Raw genomic sequence first — 21,024 nt, 5'->3', positions numbered from 1 at the left:
ACAAGTTAAACATGAGCCAACAATGTGATGTGGCGGCAAAAAAAGCCAATGGGATTTTGGCCTGCATCAATAGGAGCATAGTGTCTAGATCTAAGGAAGTAATGCTACCCCTCTATTCTGCTTTGGTTAGACCACATCTGGAATATTGTGTCCAATTCTGGGCACCACAATTCAAGAGAGATATTGACAAGCTGGAAAGTGTCCAGAGGAGGGCGACTAAAATGATCAAGGGTCTGGAGAACAAGCCCTATGAGGAGCGGCTTAGGGAACTGGGCATGTTTAGCCTGAAGAAGAGAAGGCTGAGAGGAGATATGATAGCCATGTATAAATATGTGAGAGGAAGCCACAGGGAGGAGGGAGCTAGCTTGTTTTCTGCTTCCTTGGAGACTAGGACACGGAACAATGGCTTCAAACTACAAGAAAGGAGATTCCATCTGAACATTAGGAAGAACTTCCTGACTGTGAGAGCCGTTCAGCAGTGGAACTCTCTGCCCCGGAGTGTGGTGGAGGCTCCTTCTTTGGAAGCTTTTAAACAGAGGCTGGATGGCCATCTGTCAGGGGTGATTTGAATGCAATATTCCTGCTTCTTGGCAGGGGGTTGGACTGGATGGCCCATGAGGTCTCTTCCAACTCTTTGATTCTATGATTCTATGATTCTATAGCAAGAAAACATAAAGCATTGCTAAGTTCAGGCATGTAGCACTCCAACTTAGCCAATCTCTGGGCCACCAAATTTGAGATGTCTCCTTGCCAGATCCTCCCATCACATCTAGGCAAGCTAATTTGGGAACCATTGCATTACGACAGGAGCAGACCAGTAGTGACTTGCAGTTTCTCAAGTCGCCCCTGACACACACACACACACAAATATATCTCTGGCTTAAGATGCTAAAAAGAACTAGTCTCATACTGACTCAAGGAAGGAAAAATAGGCTTGAAGCTTCAAGCAATATCTTTCATCTATCAGTGGCAACTTTTCAGTCCTTGGTGCTACAATAATTCCCATCTCCTAGTAAGGAAGAAAGCAAGTAAAGGAAATAAGCCACTCTCGATCCAAGCATAAATTGGTAACATATTTAGAAGGTTTACACAGTCAGCCTCAGTGCATGGAGTGGACTTTCTTTCTTTGGAGGTCTTTAAACAGAGGTTGGATGGGCATCTTTCAAGAGTGCTGTAGTTGAGTATTCCTATATGTCATGGTGGTGGATTAGATGATCCTTGCAGCCCCTTCTAACTTTAAGATTCTTGAAAACCTCTTGAAGAGATCCTTGAAGATCTCATCATCAAAAATTGAATGTTATTAAGACTGGAAGAAGTGTTATATTGCATCTACAACCATTGCTAGGGAGCAAAGGAAAGACAGATTAATGGAAGAGGGAAAGAGATGGAAGGAGAGACTTTACAATAGCCCTTATATCCCCAGGGAAACCGTCAGATCTGATGCTAACTCCAAAAGATCTACTGATTATGCTAGGAAATGCCAAAGGTGGATAATGCCCAAATAGTATTTGTACTTTTCAATCACTTTTAAGGTTAGAGAGAAATATTCAGAACTATTTTTTGAACCAATCAATCATTTCTTTTTGTTTTCATTAAATAAGGCATCACGACACACCAAATATATATAAATTTGAGATCTGAAACACTTCTGGTCAGAACGTTTCAGATAGGGGATATGATAAATGTTTCTGTTTCTGCAAACCAAATTCAAAATTCAAAAGTAATTCAATCTTAGATAATATGGGGGGTGGGTTAGAAAGTAGGTGGTAGAGTCTTATCCTTCCCGGTGGGCTTAGGCAAACCATTTAAAACAAAGGACAATTTAAAAACTAAATGAATACAAAAATTTTGGTTCCCATCACTTTTCAAAAACTGCTTGGGGTGAGAATTCAGAAAATCTGAGTCTAGGATACTGTTTGTGTTAATGCAGGCTGAATGCTTTAAGAAAAGAAAAGAAGCAAAGACTCTGTCAGTGGACTAACCTGGGGAAAAGCTGATCCTTAGGGCTACAACTTCAATAACCCCCCTGCAAATACTGCCCTGTTGTTTGGGAAATTCATAACATTCTAGTATTTGGGTTGCTGTGAGTTTTCTGGGTTGTATAACCATGTTCCAGAACAAGCTACGAGAGTAAAGACAAAGATCCAACCAGAGGAAAGGTCTTCTTACCATACATTAAGGAAACCACTGACCGAATAGGGAAGCTGATGAAGAAACCCAACCTACAAACTATCTACAGACCCACAAAGAAAATCCAACAAATGCTATGTTCAGCAAAGGACAGGACACGAGAGATCCTCTCACCTCTGCAGGAGTTTACCGTATACCATGCAGCAACCACCAAACTCGGCACCCAAACACAAATCAAAGAACATGAGAGATACAGCAGAGTAATTCAGTCTGAGAAATCAGCCATAGAAGAGCACTTGATGAACCCACCTGGACACAACATATTATTTGAGAACACAGAAATCATTGACCACTGTAACAACTACCATGTCAGACTACACAGAGAAGCCACTGGTTGAAATCCATAAGCACGTGGGCATTTTCAACAGAAAGGAGGAAATCGTGAAAATGAACAAAATCAGGACAATAAATAGAGTGACACTCAAAAAGCATGGGAATTCCAGACAAGAATCAATCAGGGCCAGATAACAGCTCCAAACAAAGGATTCCCCCCTGGCAGCAATTAATTAGGCTTTGAAGCTGCAAGGCCATTCAATGCTAATCAAAGTGGCCAATTGCAACATTCACACTTGCCTCGAGTAGACAAGAGTTCTTTCTCCCACCCTGAACATTCCACAGATATATAAACTTCACTTGCCTAGTTTCCAACAGATCCCTCAACCTCTGAGGATGCCTGCCATAGATGTGGGTGAAACGTCAGGAGAAAATGAGTCTGGAACATGGCCATAGAGGCCAGAAACACAAAAACCCAATGATTCTGGCCATTAAAGCCTTCAACAACACATTCTAGTATTTATTTATTTACTTATTTATTATTTAGAGAATGTTTACCCCAATCTACAGCCACAAAGGCACTCAGAGCGGCTTACAAAATGTTAGCTCACTCTCCACGTCCCAATTGTCACCTTGCTCCCAATGGCATCAAAGAAGATGTTTACAAAAATATACTATATGACCAACATATCCACAGAACTGATATACATGGTTTCATTTATCTACAATTTCTCTTATGACTTCTTGTAAAAGCTACATGCTATTCTCAGTATCCCTATCATGTGTATCACTGAAAATCTGGAAACACAATGATGCTGTTGGGTGCAAAAACCTGGAACCTTTAGTCCCATTACTTCTCCTTCAACCTCTTTCCCATGGAAACATACCTCTCAGTAGAGATGAGAGCAGTTGTTGACTTCGGCACTCAGCCTCTTCTGTCCCATTTCCACATTAATCTGCAATGTTTTGGAAAAGAACACCATTAAAATTCATGGTTAGACCTGTACAAAATGAGTAGAGTTGTTTAAAAGCTGGAAAACATGGTGCACATGTTTTCTCCATCTTATAATACTAATAATGAAGAATTCACAAGCTGGGAGAAGTTGCCCTGTCTTTCTTCAAACTGATTTCTCTCAAGCAACAACAATTTGTTGCTCGAGAGGCCGGATTCCACCTGCTGCTCTCTTCTCTCACCTGTCAAAGTGCCTGAGTGCCAACTATTTTGCATGCAGAACTCAGTTTGGAGTAAAACAAGGGAGAAGTTGGGAGAAGGACAAAAGTAGGGTATGGGATGAAAAATGGAATGGCAGAGATTAATTGGGATTATTGCATCCAGTTGGGAACAGAGGATACAGAAGAGTACAGATCTTGGAACAGAAGAGTTTGTGAAGCCTAGTTAGGAAATATTTAGCACTTTTCACATCACTCTGTCTAGTACAGCGTTTCTGAACCTGGGGGTCGGGACCCCTGGGGGTGTTGACAAAGACCATCAGAAAACATATATTTCTAATGGTCTTAGGAAAGGGTTGGAAGAGAAGGCTGAAGATATCTCCACCTGTCCTTCTCTTCCTTTTTTAAAGAGATAGAACATCCTCCCACCAAAAGCCCTCCTCCACTGTGATTGGCCAGCCTCTCCACCAGCCTCTCAGCTAACGGGAAGGATGTTTCTGAGATTCCAAGTGGGGAAGGGAGAGCAGGCATGCTCAGCGCAAGGCAGCATGTTGCGCACATGCAGGCAAGAGAGAGCATGTGAGCATGTGAGGCGGGAGGGAGGCTCACACCAGCAAGTCCCTGCAACTCTAAAACTCAAGGTCAATGCCCACCAAACCTTTCCAGTATTTTTTTGTCGGTCATGGGAGTTCTGTGTGCCAAGTTTGGTTCAATTCCATCATTAGTGGAGTTCCAGATGCTCTTTGATTGTAGGTGAACTATAAATCCCAGCAACTACAACTTCCAAATGACAAAATCAATCCTCCCCAAACCCCACCAAAAGACACCTTTGCTTAAAAAAAGTGCTGTATCCTACTGTATCCTAATAGTAAAAAACTAGCTTGGCTACCAATGCAAGCAAGAAGCTACAAACACTTGATTAGTTGATGGTTGCAATAAAAATGGATGGGCGGAATCTGTCAATTTCCATCTCTCCCACATTTAGTGGTCATGAATGCAAAATAAGGAGATACAATGAGATTTAAGGGGGATATATTCCTGGCCAGACTGTAGTTACGTGAAATCATGGACGCAACCAAACAACAATGAATTACGTTGCTTTAATTACCCTCTATTTGCACTAGCCAAATTTAATAAGCATGTGGACAATTTCAACAGAAAGGAAAAAAGCATGAAAATGAACAAAATCTGACTACCAGTATTTTTAAAAACTCTCTAAAATCATAACAGTAAATAAAGAACAACACTCAAAAACAGAGGAATTCCACACAAGAAACAATCAGGGTCAGTTAATCACCTCCCAACAAAGGATTCCCCCAGGCAGGAAGCAGCCTGGCTTTGAAGCTGCAAGGCCATTCAATGCTAATCAAGATGGCCAATTGAAACATTCACACCTATCTCAAACAGACAAGAGTTCTTTCTCCCACCCTGTACATTCCAAAGATATAGAAACCCAAGATTTCTAGTTTCCAACAGATCTCACAACCTCTGAGGATGCCTGCCATAGATGCAGGTGAAAAATCAGTTGAGAATAGCCATGCAGCACGGAAAACTCACAATCCAGTGATTCTGGCCCATGAAAGCCTTCGACAATACATCTAATTTGGTAAATTTAGCTATTTTGAGATTGGAGAAGGCTGTGTCTTCCCATTGTAGGAAATAGGAAAACCCTGAGAAGTATATGTCTCCCTTCCTCTCTTTCCTCACCAATCTTCCCTCCACTTTTGTGTCATGAAGATTACCTTTGGCATTTAATCATCCATAGAAGCCTTTTATGGCTTCCAATACGACACCACAATGAACATAATCCCTTAGTTAAGTGCCAATTAATTATTTAAAAAACACTCATTGGGGATTAGCAATCATGAAACAGATACTGTTCTATTAGTTGTTAATCCTCAATAAATCTACTTGAAATAGACAGTCATCATTTGAAACATGAGAGAACTGGTCCAAGTTAATCTAATTTTTATATGTTAGGGAGATGATTATTATATGTTAAAGAAGTGATCTCCTCAAGGTTTAATGTATTAATGATTCCGAACTATAAAATAAAGACACTGCTTGGAGGAAGTTTCTTAGCCTTACAAGAGACCATTTCCATTAATAGTTATTTATTTCAGGGCTAACATCTTTGCCCAGGGTGGTCAGTGCCAAAGAGGTGGGACCTTTCTTTCATGTACGATAAGCCAAATGTTCATATTGCATATTTAAATCAATGTTTAAATATAAAATAATATTAATACAATCAACCATCCACATTCATGAGATTTAGGGGCACTGGACCCCTACAAAAGTGGAACCTGATAATAAATCTAGGCCCCCCAAACCTTAACTCTTAATCCTGTTGACCATATTTAAATCACAAAAGTACAGTACGTAAACATGTAATAGTAGTAGTAATAGCAATAAATAATAATAATAATAATAATAATAATAATAATAATGTATAAATATGTGAGAGGAAGCCACAGGGAGGAGGGAGCAAGCTTGTTTTCTGCTTCCTTGGAGACTACGACACGGAACAATGGCTTCAAACTACAAGAGAGGAGATTCCCTCTGAACATGAGGAAGAACTTCCTGACTGTGAGAGCCGTTCAGCAGTGGAACTCTCTGCCCCGGAGTGTGGTGGAGGCTCCTTCTTTGGAAGCTTTTAAACAGAGGCTGGATGGGTATCCGTCAGGGGTGATTTGAATGCAATATTCCTGCTTCTTGGCAAGGGGTTGGACTGGATGGCCCATGAGGTCTCTTCCAACTCTTTGATTCTATGATTCTATTATTCTATGAGGCTGGATGGCCATCTGTCAGGGGTGCTTTGAATGCAATGTTCCTGCTTCTTGGCAGGGGTTGGACTGGATGGCCCATGAGGTCTCTTCCAGTTCTATGAATCTATGATTCTAATAATAATAATAATAATAATAATAATAATAATAATAATAATAGGTAGCACCATCAGGTAACAGCTTTTCCAATACCTTTATGTAAACCTGTTATTATGACCTAGGAAAATACATTATCTTGCCTTTAATGAGACAGAGTGATTGAGAAAAAGTCAACAGGAGAAATGTGCGCGGAATTTGTTCCTACCATTTCAACTGTTTCTTTCATGTCTTCTGTTTCTTCGAAAACAAGAAACAGGAAGCCCCCCTCCACACATGAAAATATGATCAACATGAAAGTCTGCTTTCGTGTGCATCCAAACTTGCCTCATTGCCTTGGAAAGACAGTGCATGTGAGGCAGGGTATGCAGGTAGGCAAGCCCAGAGCTCGGCTGCAGGTGCACTCTGAGCCAGCCTGCATGCCCTGCCACACATGCACTCTCAGAGAGTGTGGTGGGGCATGTGTGGCAGGACAGGTAGGCAGGCCCAAAGCATGCCTGCAGCTGAGTGCCACTTACTCTAAAGTAATAGGCACTTGGCTACAGGCAGTGGCAGGCACGCATGCTTTCTGAGCCTACCTGCACACCCTGCCACACACACTTTCTCTTTCCAAGAAGACTGCATGTGTGGCGTAGAGTGCAGGCAGGCCCGGAAAGCACACTCCCGTGCCAGTGCCTACAGCCAAGCGCCTCTTACTCTACAGTAGAAACACCAGGTGTCAGGTAAGAAGAACGCACACCTGGAAGGGGAGCTAGTGGGTGGAAAGCCCCTCCCTCCCATAATGGTCTGATTTTCGGGGCCCTGAATCAAAAGAACTGAAAACAATGCTCCCAAATTTGGGAGGCTCACAAAAAAGGATTGGGCCCCCCAATGAATGCCAGGACATGAAACAGGACAAGGTTTACCCCAAATGCACTTGTCTAGTCAACAGCTATAACAATTTTTACATTTGGGCCTTTTTTTTTAGACAAACTCATTTGTGCTTGGGTTCCATAAACATGGTTCTCTGCACAAAAACATTCTTCTTGTTTCAAATGTGTGTTTTTTTAATTCATGAAAATGGTTTAATTTTTTGCAGCAAAGTAGAAAATAATTGAAAAATTACAAAAAGCTGTCATAGCCTCACCCAATAGGGAGAAAACTTTCCCAGAGTTTTGTTATGGCATTTGAGAATGAAATAAGATTTATAATTCTGGTTCTAAGGACATTATGTAAATAGGGCGCTCATTGTTGCAGAGAAGCATCTTGATCAGGCAGCATGTTTGAGAGGAACCTCAATAGAGCTATACCCCTTCCCAAAATGAGCTATACCTGCTAATGCATTATGATGTTAAATTAAGTCAACATAGGCATTGCCTAACAAGGTTCAGATCTGCATCTCATGTTCTCCTTATAGACGGCTCTGCAAGAGAAATCTCTTTTGAGAGAAGGAAATCTTGTCATCATCGCTGCTACCAGTGCCATGATCAAAAACACAAAGCTATGTATGAGCTGCTTATTTAAATTATATGTAATAGTATGCATGTGACAGAAAACAATGGTACTGGTGTGCATTGTGCAAACAGCTTTAGTAGGTAACTTCAGGTCAGAAGTCTGAAAATGGAAGTACAATACAATCACCATATCTATGAAGGACTATGTTCTTGGACTTCATTGGATATGTAAATATACTAATGAACTATATTGAAGTTGATGATTTCTAATCAAAGCATACTGGAGGACCAAGAAAGTGCCTAGAAAGGATATGGATGCATGTAGTACTGATACAATTTGACACTACATTTCTTGTCATGGCTCAATGCTATGGGATTTGTAGTTTGATGAAGCACCAGCTCTCTTTGACATAGACTTTGTAAAACTACAACCTCCATGATTCTATCACATTGAACCATGAAAGTTAAATGGTGTTTATCTGAATTAATTCTACAATGTAAATGCACTTATGGACAAATGAAACCACATACTGGTAACATACAATGCAGAGGCTGTATTGTATTGTTTGGAATCCCTAGGGCAGGGACAGGTGGAATCAATAGCTGATGTGGCTATTTCCACGGAAAAGTTTGGAATGTGAAGCAAGAAAGGGCACAATTTGTACCTCTGAAGTCCTCTTGCAGTCCTCAATATTGCTGAATACTCTAAAACAGTGGTTCCCAACCTGTGGTCCGTGGACCACCAGTGGTCTGCAAGAATGAAAATATGGTCTGCAGCCTCACCATTACTACACAGTTGCCTCGAAACCATGTGGCAACGAGAGTGACTGGTCTTGCAAAACTCTCTTATAGTGTTGAGGCAATGGGGATGTCAGAAGGGGAAAGGCTCACTACCCATGAAAGATTACTACTGCCACATCAGGTGTAGATTTTTAAATATGGTTTTCTGTGGGCGAGCAGATGGCAACTACTGGATGGCATATGTTCTGTATCAGAAATTAGAGCTGATGAGGTCTATCCAATGCAATTTTCTGAATCAGCACTCCAAATAACCTAACCAAATCTAAAATTGACCAAAAACTGATTTGTAACCCTTTTGGTACTAATGTTGGAGAGTGCTCCCTGGTCAAGTGGTTCCTGGTTAGAGTGGTCAAAAAAAAGGTTGGGAACCACTGCTCTAAAACCATCACATGATGTAGTAGTCTGACCCACTCTACCAACCAAGACTCACAAACACACCTCTAAAATGCTGAGATACTAAAAGAAAATCTGTGTTTGAAAGACCAAAATGAAACTGGAAGACACATCAAGCACATTGTTATGGTGCTCCAGGACGCTATGGGATAGAAAATGGCTCTGCAGTTGGCCATCACAATTTTTGAGAATTCAAAAGCACTTCAACAAACTCATTTCTTGAGGAGCAGGGTTGCAAATGTTTTAATGTACAGATGACACCACAGGGATCTTTGCCTCTTTAAAACACTATAAACAAATCTTATTATTGAGCTTTTTCCTCCAGTTTATTGCCTGATCGACAAGCCACTTTTTGGGCCACAGTTGCCCTTTCCAGATCAGTAAATACTTCAGAGGAAGCAGAGAAAGCTATGTAGGACTAATAATTTTAACAACTTAATGAAATAGCCATTTAAAACCACATTACGCCACCCTTAAATTTGCCTGTAACCATTTATAAATGTATAGTAATTAAGAAAGAACAGACCGAAATAAAAATGTTTTAAAGGTTTTCTTTTAAAATGTCTGAAGACAGAGGCACTTATTTCTCTATAGGGAGAGAAATCTATACTTGAAATACAGCCAGGCAAAATGAGGAACTGGCACTCTTAGAGCTGCTTTGTTTGGGGAATTTTGTATATCAAATCATCCTTAAAAGCTCTTTAGGGCTTCTGTGGCTATTAGGTTAGAACTGATGGGTCCTAAATTTTGGACCCTGTGATGTCAGGTCCAAAATTTAGGATTGGAATTAGGTTCTTGGAGTGCCACAGGGATACATCTTTACGGTTCAGAGTGGTCATGAAAGAGGGACAGGCAAGAATTGGATCCAAGTACCAGAGCTACTATTAGGTGAGCTTATTATGAAAATGAGAAAGTGGGAATCTAGGTAAATAAATCTAGATTTCAGTAAAACCCTGCTGACCAGACAGTATGGCAACCAGACCTACATTTGTTCATGTGCCTTCTGCTAGAAGTGCATTCCTACATGTCAAGAAGTTGACTTGATGGTCTTTGTAGACTCTTTCAACTCTACGATTCAATGACGCAAGTCATACCTGTTCAGTGAGCCCTATGAGTCCATTTCCTAGCATTATCTCACTAGAAGTTACTATCTGTTTACTCATCAACTCCAGAGGTTCCTGGATGGGGCACATAATCTAGTTTCATTTCAGTCTCGTTTCAGATCTGATTATTGGATTAAGACAGTTTTGGTCACCTTAGTGGTTGACCTTATCCTGGGAACCCGACAGAGGGAATGTGTTCCAGTTGGTTGTGCTGAACCTCTTAGTGCAAGAGTACCAAACTCATTTTCATGGAGGGCCACATCAGCCTTATGGTTGCCTTCAAAAAGCCATTCATAGAATCATAGAATCAAAGAGTTGGAAGAGACCTCATGGGCCATCCAGTCCAACCCCCTACCAAGAAGCAGGAATACTGCATTCAAATCACACCTGACAGATGACCATCCAGCCTCTGTTTAAAAGCTTCCAAAGAAGGAGCCTCCACCACACTCTGAGACAGAGAGTTCCACTGCTGAACAGCTCTCACAGTCAGGAAATTCTTCCTCATGTTCAGATGGAATCTCCTTTCTTGTAGTTTGAAGCCATTGTTCCGCGTCCTAGTCTCCAAGGAAGCAGAAAACAAGCTTGCTCCCTCCTCCCTGTGGCTTCCTCTCACATATTTATACATGGCTACATTGAATCCATGGATGGAGAATCTGTGGATACGGAAGGCCAGTTATAATTTCTTATACATAGTGGCCAGTGCTCTTTATTTTTTATCCAGTTTGGGTCCCCAAGTGTTATTGAACAATTCTTGTCACTTTTGGTTGTGAAGACTGAGGGTAATGGGAATTGAAGCCCAACAGCACTTAGGCCTCTAAACTTAGGGAAAGGTTAAAGGGCATTTTAAAATCTAACATCATATCCACAAGCCTTGTATATAAATTAATACGGCACCATCCTGACAAAAACAGAACTGCAGCCTTCCAGATTTTGCTGTATAACATCAGCTTTAATGAAGAATACAGGAGTTGTTGTCCAATATCTGGAGGGCACATAAAATCACGTGGTGGGGTAGATTCAGTCCATGGAGTTTGACACATGTGTTTCATTGACTTTCAATATCATCAGCCACCAACTTTTTCAGATGGGGCTGGGCTACTGTCTTATAGTGGTTCTGCTGCTTAAAGAGGATTCCTGCTTGATACCTTAGCCATTGCCCTTTGGAGTCCCTCAGGGTCCAGGCTGATCCTCTATGCTATTTAACATCCTCTGAAAACTACTGAAGGAGATTGTCTAGAGTGTTGTCATCAAGTATCACTGGTATGCATTTCATCTGGCTCCTGAGCAAATGTTGGTCTGACTGAGGTCCCTTCTACACAGCCATATAAAATCCAGATAGTCTGTTTTGAGCAGGATTCTATAGCAGTGTAGACATTATTTATTTATTTATTTTGCATATTTATATCCCGTCCTTCTCACCCCTGGGGGAGACTCAGGGTGGCTTCACAGCGAGGATTCACTTGATGCCAACAACAATTATATATATATATATATATATATATATATATATATATATATATATATATATATATAATGCTCTGTACATAATGAGTACCTTAAAAACAAAAGAACCAATGAACGAAATCACACCAAATTTGGCAACAAAACATCTCACAACACAAGGAGTGAATATCACTCAAAAATTATGATTTTGTCATTTGGGAGTTGTAGTTGCTGGGATTTATAGTTTACCTATAATCAAAGGGCATTCTGAACTCCACCAATGACAGAATTCAACCAAACTTGGCACACAGGACTCCCATGACCAACAGAAAACACTAGAAGGGTTTGGTGGGCATTGACCTTGATTTTTTGAGTTGTAGTTCACCTACATCTAGAGACCACTGTGGACTCAAACAATGATGGATCTGGACCAAACTTGGCACGAATACTCAATATGCCCAAATATAAACACAGATGGAGTTTGGGGGAAATAGACCTTGGCATTTGAGAGTTGTAGTTACTGGGATTTATAGTTCCCCTACAATCAAGGAGCATTCTGAACCCCACCAATGACAGAATTGGGGCAAACTTCCCACACAGAACCCTCATGACCAACAGAAAATACTGTATTTTCTGGTGGTCTTTGGCAACCCTTCTCACACCTCCTCGCAACCCCCCCCCCCCCAGGGGTCCCAAACAGATTTGAAAGAGACCCTTAAAGAAGGACTATGATATGTTGCATGTTCCAGAGTAGGCAAACCAGACACTCTCCACATCAACACTGGCAAAGAAACAGCAAGAAATACTGTTTACCCACAAGCAGAAAGACATTACATATATTAGAAACCAACACTTTCTCATTACTTTATTTTCCAGATCACCAGACTGGGCCACAGCAACGCGTGGCAGGGGACCGCTAGTGAATTATAATTACATTTAAAACAATTCATTATCACATTAAATTACTAGAACATTCATTTAAAATCAAGCAGGTTCAAAATCATAGTCTGAGTCAGTCCATTGTTAGTCACACAAAATCAGTCTCAATCCAGTTCAAAGCAGCTAAAGTTTATTATCTGCTCTCATAATCTAGATTATATGGCAGTGTAGAAGGGGGCTTAGAGTCTCTGCCAGAAGCAATGCCACCATTAGATAGCTTCTGAGATTAATGGAGCACACAGTTCCACCACCATGGAAAGGGAAACCCCTTCTACACAAGTCAGGGCCCACACTTCTTAACCAGTTAGACAAAACTTATTTAGTTAAGTGTAAAAAACGAAAAGGTTCCATTTTCTTTTCAAACAGCGCAGTTGTTCAAGGAAGCAAGGTTAACAGGGCACAAGTCCCTGTGTGTGCAAACGTGTCCGTGATGTGCCCTCCGAGGGTCAGGCTTTCATTTGCCTGCGTTAATTCTCTGTTGCCTGTTAGCCGTCCTTCCTTGTCAGCCTTATGCCTTGGCTGGGAACGCTCCCGATTCCCCACTCTAGCCAGACACTCCATGTAAATAGTGTTTATGTTAAGGAAGTCATGTTCTTTGGGACTGGTGCACATTGAAACTGATGTTGTTGTCACTTTAGATTAAGATCTCAGTCTAGTAAAGGAGGCAATTGGAGCAGGCAGCCGAGTGGCAGAATGAAATCTTCAGTTCATTTCATTTAAAGCTGCCCTTGTCTTCATTGTTCCAAGCTCATATGCTGGTTAACCCTTGTTGGTGCTGGTCTCTCAGTTTCTCCTCCTCCCTCCATCCAACCTAATAGAATCCTTCCAAGATGAATGTTGAGGTCAAGCTTCATTTCATGGAGATGCAAGATCAAGCCTACTATGTGGGTCACCTACAGATACAAATAAATAAGAGCTAAAACACATTGAGTTTTAAACCTCTGGATCGTGTTTGTCTTGGAAAGACTCATTTCCTTCTGCCTAATTTAAACTTCATTGGGACTAACACTCTCAGATGGAGTGTGTTTGAAGACAGTTATCTGCAGTAGATCTCTGAGGCCCTTTCAACACTGCCATATAATTCAGACTATCGAAGCAGATAATCCACATTATGTGCTTTGAACTGGATTATATGAGTCTACACTGCCATATACGGTCATATACCTCAACACCAACAGGAGGTATCTGTCCCTGTTGGTGCTTCAAGATCTCTCAGTGGCCTTCAATACCATTGACCATTGTATCCTTCTGGAACAACTAGAGGGGCTGGGAATTGGAAGCAATGTGTTGCAGTGGTTCTGATCTCACAACCTCACAACATGGCCATACAACCCAGAAAATTCACAGCAACCTATCCAGTTGTTTTAATGACTGTGGATATTCATTCATTTCATTCTTATTTATATTTTATCAACTCATTTCCCAGGATAGAGAAACTAATGGAGGCTAGTGCTTCTTTTAGGCACTATCAGGACAGACTAAGCTTTGCTAGATATGGGTGGGGAGTCATATCTTTTTTATAACAGTCAGGTTATAGTACTTGCATTGGTGGTAGATAAGTTGGCCCAAGTTTGGGAGAGCCTATTTTAATGTATATGTGTATATACAGTATGTGCAACAGGTGAGATGCAGCAAAATGTTTAGGGCTGGCCTCAGAACTGACTCTTTTTCATAGCTGCCCCAACAATAGACACAGCTAGAGAAGTGTGCCAGTAAAACAATGCATAAAAAGAATGTTGATCCAGCCATAATCTCCACCACACCAACATTGGTAGTTTGTCATTGCATGTCAGTTTGCACATCTGTGTCATTTTTTTCAGAGGAAGGATGTCCAAACAGAAAGGCAAGGAGAGTTGTACACACAATTATTTGCAAAAGTATGCATTAGATTGTGTGCAGTAAATTGCATTGACTTGAATGATACATATGTGTATGAAATTTCTGAAATATTCATTATAGTTCAGCCTGTGATTGTGCCTGATGTCAATGGGGATGGAGGGTTTTCTGGGCCTGTGTCTGTTGTCAATGGGGATGAGGGTTATTCTGGACCTGAGTCAAGCCCAGACCTTGCTGAGAGGCCGGAGGTGTCTCATGAACTGAGTGATTCTCCTTCAGATTCCCAAGGTCAAATTCCTGGGAGAGACCCACAGCAGTTTTTCTCTGAGGAACTGTCTTCTGCGGATGATTTGCCAGGTGCAGGATTTAATGAGTGTAAAAACAGAAGACAAGACTTTTGTAAACTGAGACAGAGTTCTTAGGATCAGCGAAGGTCAACCCATCTGCTGGAAAAGAAAGATAAGAACTCCTTATCTGGTTGTAAGGGCAAGTGGAATGCTTTCCTTTCAGTTAGTGGGATAGGAAAAGCTTTAAGTTGAAACAAGGGAAGGATTTTAGTTCAGTCTCATCAATGTTGGAACTTCATGACAGTCTTGTTTCCAAGTGGATTTCTAGTTTTGTGTTTCAAGTTTTGCAAGTTCCTATTCTGTGCATTGGATTTCCATGCTGTCTTGTTCTCTGGATTATGCATCCTTGGATCTTCTGTTTTTTACCTTTGTATCTTGAAGTTCATGGACTATCTCTTATCCTGGGACTATACTGTCTTGGACTATACTGTTTTTACTGTTTTGCTTACATATATCCTTCAATAAACTGCTTGCTGATTATACTATACTGATATGGTGTTTCAGGACAGAGGTGTTCCAGCTCTGGGATACAACAAAATTCATTTTTGAGCCAGGAAGGAATTTTATCATGATATTCAGAGAAATGTTCAAGCTAAATGTGCTGATCCTCATATTGGACTGGGAACAGTGAATTAGGTTGGCACTCTCAAAAAATGCAGGTAAAAACAGGCTACCTCTTTCCTAAGTAAGCAGAATGTTGAAAGCGTCACTTAACCACATTAGGAAATAGGTAAGCAGGAGAAAAAGGGAGATTGTAATTTCTTGAGACAGAGACCCCTGCAGAATCAGGAATTGGTTTCTCCCAGCGCTGAGTCAAAACCTTCAAAGTCCATTCAGATCAAAGGAATCCAGCCTAAAATCCCCTGAATTTTGAAGAGGCTCAGATTAGAAGTTCCAGCTTGGACTCTTAATACCTTCTTCTGCTGAATTATTGCCAAAGGAAAACGTCAGGGATTCCTTAACAGTTAATGGGTACACTCACTTCTGAAGACCAAAATAGACAGGGAGGTACGAAAAGAAGCAAAATACAAAGATACCTGGGAGCACTTAAATGCTGGTAGACCCACTGCTTAGAACAATGGATACGTTTGCAAATGAATAATGCCAGGGTTTATTTTTTCTCAAAGACCAACACTACACAACAGCTTTGAAGTGTTTTTTTAAAATAAAATAGTAATAATAAAAAGGTTTAGGCTCTGCAAGAAAATCAAGTTTGCCTGTTATGACCTTTTTCGAATTGTGTGCCAGCCTTCAAGATTTCATGCAGGTGGGCATTATTTAAAGACACGGAGCATGCCATTGTTATGCATGAAAAAGCAAACGTTAGAAAGAGCCTTATGCTTACATCTTGCTAAGCCACTGAGCTCAAACTAAGATTTTATCTTCAAAAGCTTCCTTCAACATGTAGTCTGATGGGGTTCAATAATTATACAATACGCCGTATAAATACTCATGCATGAGAAGAGGATGGGAAGGGAGGAGGAGAGGAGGAAAACACCTTGTGATCTCTGGAAAGCATTTCCAAGTACTGAATTAAGTTTAACCCTAAAATAAATTAAATTTAGCATCATGCCGTATATTTTTCAAGTGGCCAAATCAGCACACTCCCACCCAAATACTTTCTCTCAGTAATCCTGGTGATACTTGTATAAACATATTAGAAGGAGCACTGTTTTTCAAGTAAAGCTGATATCCTTATATTTATAGAGAAACTCTATTAAGGGGGAAGGAGGTACATTCTCCAGAAAGAAAGGGAGCAAAGCATATGTACATGTTGTTTGGAATGAAGAAGAGCTTGAAAAAGTTACTTTCTGTGAACCACAACTCACACAGTAACCCAGCCAACATGACCACTATCCATGTTGGCTAAGGCATTTTGAAATCTGCAATCCCAAAAAGTTCTGGGATCAGGTTACCTTAAAGCTGACCTCTCTATATGTACCTGCCCGGATGCTGGCATCTTTCTCAGAAGCCCTCCACTGTGTGGTCCTGAAAGTCCTTTCAACAGAAAAAGCTCCAACAATGAGATGCACTTCCAGTTGAAACTTATCTGGTAAGAAAAAAGTAAAGTTTTCCCCTTGACATTAAGTCTTGTCTGAATAAGGATTATGAGCAAGGATGATGGATGAATGGAATTATATACTTTATATGTTTTAATCTTCTTATTGTTCTATGTGTTTTTTTTTTGTTCAACTGTTTGAATTGTTTTTAGTTGACTGTTTTTATTGTTATGGTTTTAAGTGGAATTGAATTTAGCCAGACTGGTAAGCCGCCTTGAGTCCCTATGGGGTGAAAAGAGCGGGCTATAAATAAAGTAAAGAAATAATAATAATAATAATAATAATAATAATACCATAGCTGACAGCTGGCACAACAAAGCATTGCATGGGAAGTTCCTTGACAAAACTGAAGGAAAAGTTGACAAAGAAAAGACCTGGTTATGGCTCACGAATGGAACCCTGAAGAAGGAGACAGAAAGCCTGATTCTTGCAGCCCAGAAGCAAGCCATCAGAACAAATGCAATTAAGGCAAGGATCGATAAATCAGCTGATGACCTAAAATGCAGACTGTGCAAGGAAGCTGATGAAACCATGGACCATATCCTCAGCTGTTGAAAGAAAATTGCACAGACAGACCACAAACAAAGACACAACTCTATGGCCCAAATGATTCACTGGAACTTATGTCACAAGCACACCTGCCAGCAGTAAAGAACTGGTGGGATCATAAACCCGCAAAAGTCGTGGAAAATGAACATGCAAAAATACATGTGGCATACTGGATCATGATTAATCTGGTAATATGCACAGAAAACAAGTGTCATTTCTTTTGCATCCAATCAGACAGGGGAAAGTGTGAGTGTGTATTTGAGAGAGATGTGGGGAAAGAGAGACAGAGTAAAAACATGAGGAAGAAAAGAAAGGAGAAAAGGAGAATGAACAATAGTTTCATAAGACCATGCACAGAAGACCCTCTGGGCACAAGTCAACACCTAGGAACCTCTGAGCTGCAGATAGATTATCCACTCGTTTTCCAGTTTTCAATCAGGCAACCTAAAATGCATCTTACATGTGAGTAGTCCCTTTTTGGAACGGGCACAAGTATTTGGCTGCTGGTGGAAGGAAAGTCCTACAGGCAAGAAATCTAGTCTTTTCTGAGAAAGGATTACACAACGTGGAAACTGCCTGGAAACAGCCAGATGTTCTCACCAGAAGAGCCCACGATGGTGGTAGGATTAAGATGAACATGCTTTCCTAAGGATCTTAAAACTCAAGCAGGATCATTTAGGGGAGATACATCCTAATTTTGCCGCTTATTCTTGTAAAGCAACATTTCTCAACCTGGAGGTCAGGACCCCTGGGGGAGGCGGTCGTGAGGGAGTTTCAGAGGGGTTGCCAAAGACTATCAGAATACATATATTTCTGATGGTCTTAGGAACCCCTTTGGCAGAGAAGGCTGAAGATCTCTCCACCTGTCCTTCTCTTCCTTTTTTGGAAACAGATGGCAAATCCTCCCACCAAAAGGCCTCCTCCAGTATGATTGGCCAGCCTCTCAGCAAAGGGGAGGGCTGTTTCTGACACTCCAAGTGGGGAAGGGAGTGAAGGCGTGTTCAGCGCACGGTAGCACGCTGTGCTTGTGTGAGCGAGGGAGAGGGTGTGAGGCTGGAGGGAGACGTACACCAGAGAGTCCCTTCAAGGCATAGGGGTTCTGTGTGGGAAGTTTGGTCCAATTCTATCATCATCATCATTATTATTATTATTATTATTATTATTATTATTATTACTTTATTTGTACCCCGCTAGCATCTCCCGAGGGATTCGATGCAGCTTACACAGGCCGAAGCCTCAGAACACAATACAACAATACAATACATAAAGCAAATTAAAAACAGTTAAGCAGAATAAACAATAAACAATAACAATACAACGGCACACTATTAAAACTGGGCCGGCCATAGTAGTGGGTACAGGACTAAAAGTGCTGATGTGGCAGGAGGAATGTAGGATTATAAAATAAGTGCAATGTGCGGTGTGCAGTGATCTTGGTTCTACTAAAGTGCTTCTAGGACTTAATATTGGAGGTTCCTAATCTGAAAAGGCAGAAAAGTGTGGTTCAGGATGCTCTCTGTAGGTGAACTATAAATCCCAGCAATTACAACTCCCAAATGTCAAGGTGTATTTCGCCCAAACTCCACCAGTGTTCACATTTCGGCATATTGCAGATTTGTGCCAAGTTTGGTTCACATCCATCATTATTTGAGTCCACAGTGCTCTCTGGATGTAGGTGAACTACAACTCCAGAACTCAAGATCAATGCCCACTAAACCCTGTTGGTCATGGGAGTTCTGTGTACCAAGTTTGGTTCAATTCCATTGTTGGTGGAGTTCAGAATGCTCTTTGGTTGTATGTTAACTCAAAATCCCAGTAATTACAATTCTCAAATGACAAAATCAATCCCCTCTCCTACCCCATCAGTATTCAAATTTGGGCGTATCAGGTATTTGTGCCAAATTTGGTCCAGTGAATGAAAATACATACTGCATATCAGATATTTACTTTACAATTCATAGCAGTAACACAATTACAGTTATGAAGTAGCAACAAAAATAATTTTATGGTTGAGGGTCACTACAACATGAGGAACTGTATTAAGGGGTTGTGGAAGTTTGGGAAACACTGTTGTAAAGGGTGCTTTGAACCTGGCTCTCATTGATCATATGCTCATATCAACCACCGTACATCATATAGGCCTCATGCCAGTCTAAGAATCCAGCCCTCATGTTTGTTCAACCCATAACAGTTCGCACTATCTAGCAGCTTCTAAAAGCAAAAGAGAATGAGTAATTTTCCAAAAGGGGTTGTTTGTTGCCATACAGAGCCTTACATATCCAGAGTAGGCACTAATCATTTCCCTCATGATCCCTAGGAAGCAGGTAAAGCACACCTGTGTCTTTAAAAGGTACCCAGATAAGCAGACCAAAAGCTGAGGGGGTTTCATGCTCCGTGTCTGCATTCACAGCCAGCCATTGTAATTAAACTCCCTAGTTTCATTTACACAGGCTTAAATCCTTTCAAATCTCTACCTTTGCAGATCTCTTTTCCTTTGAAATGTATACCAGTATTATTATCCTTGAATACACATGAAAACACAGTGCGCTGAATCTATAATAAGAGCTTCATTGGGTTCTGCAGCTCAGAATGGTGTGTGCGCCTGTTTGATTAAATGTCCAAATTACTCCCACTTAAACAGTGTCTGCATATGGGCAAAGAGACAAACCTACTTAAAAATCAGCTTTTAACAGCTGACCCCTTTGGCTCAGCCAGTATATTGCAATCTCCCCCAGGGAAACGCAGGGTCATGAGCTAACCCAGGTCCCTCAACCTCGTGGTGGCACAGGCCAAGCGTGTTAACGGCTTTGCCGGCTGCGAGTTCAACTGCCGTTCTGCTATGACACCATTCAATGTCCAAATGACAGAAGAGCAATCAACATCACCCGCTACACAACGCGTCTGCCGACGAGCAGATTGACCAAAGGGCAGAAGAGGGCAGCGGAAGGAGACAATTGGCCATGAGCAAAGAGGACAAATGTATCATCCCCAAACAAACCATAGGAGAACAAAAATGTACACTTATTGGAGATTATTTATAGCATGAGGAGGATTCAAGGCCCCTCCTGGGTGTGCCACAGGATCAGATGTTGCACAATGCATTCCTTCTAGTTGGGTGCAAAGTAGGAGGGCAATGGACAGAAAACCATGGTATTCCTATATTACAGAGCTTAGTCAACCCACATGCTGCTTCCCCCACCTCCAATGATATGATGTGGGTAAGGGAGAAGAACTGGTTTAGTTCACATTCAGTTCAAACTGACATCTACACAAATCCCAGGATTCCATAAGATTGAGCCACAGAAATGAAGGCAGTATCAAACTGCTATAATTCTATAGTATGGGTAGATACCATGTTGGCTCCCTCTAGAACTGGGCAAAGGGACGAAATTACCAGTCAGAGGACAGTCATTCTGGTGTAGTGGACTGAGCATTGGACTAAGATTTTGGAAGACCATGGAAACTCTATGGGCGATCTTAGGCAAGTAGCATTCTCTCAGCCTCAGAAGAAGGCTAAAGTAACCCCTCTCTGATCAATTCTTGCCAAGAAAATCTTAAGGGTCGTGTAAGGTGGAAATGACTTGAAGTCATAACAATACCTGTAAGAG

General features: G+C 41.1%; 1 protein-coding gene across 3 annotated transcripts in view; it reads right to left on the bottom strand.

Moving 5' to 3' along the window:
- SOX5 (SRY-box transcription factor 5) overlaps positions 1–21,024 on the bottom strand; it is an 897,493-nt gene that overhangs the window by 749,446 nt on the left and 127,023 nt on the right. For all 3 annotated transcript variants that reach the window (XM_060776580.2, XM_060776581.2, XM_067469306.1), the window contains exon 2: positions 3,351–3,419. The gene's annotated coding sequence lies outside the window, so the exon portion shown is untranslated. The remainder of the gene's footprint in view (positions 1–3,350; positions 3,420–21,024) is intronic.

Source organism: Anolis sagrei, chromosome 5 (assembly GCF_037176765.1).
Source record: "Anolis sagrei isolate rAnoSag1 chromosome 5, rAnoSag1.mat, whole genome shotgun sequence".
NCBI classification, from domain to species: Eukaryota; Metazoa; Chordata; class Lepidosauria; order Squamata; family Dactyloidae; genus Anolis; species Anolis sagrei.
Note: the sequence above shows the minus strand (reverse complement) of the source record. Positions and strands in the feature narration are given on the sequence as shown.